The following is a 387-nucleotide window of genomic DNA, read 5'->3' on the forward strand; positions in this document are numbered from 1 at the left end:
CGGGCATTGCACCGGTGCATACAGTGGGATCCCCAGAAATGGGACCTCCTCCTCCCCCTAATACTTACTATTCACTCTCAGGGACACCTCCCAAGAATCCACAAACTTCTCACCATTCGAACTAGTATTGGGGCATCGCCCGCGGAGCCTATTACAGGTCCTAAGAGAAGAATGGGAGTGAGGAGAAGGACCCTCCCAGGAGCTGAAGACATACCAGCAGACGTTCCAACAGAGGATCAGATTGGCCCGGGATCTGGCCCACGAGAACCTAAGGGAAGCCCAAACCCACCAAAAGGGCCAGTATGATCGCTGGGTCAAGGAGCGAGAATTCGAACCGGGGCAGAGAGTCCTGGTATTGCTCCCCACGTCCACTAGTAAGCTCCTAAC

The sequence above is a fragment of the Alligator sinensis genome, unplaced genomic scaffold, assembly GCF_000455745.1.
Source record: "Alligator sinensis unplaced genomic scaffold, ASM45574v1 scaffold969_1, whole genome shotgun sequence".
Taxonomy (NCBI): domain Eukaryota; kingdom Metazoa; phylum Chordata; order Crocodylia; family Alligatoridae; genus Alligator; species Alligator sinensis.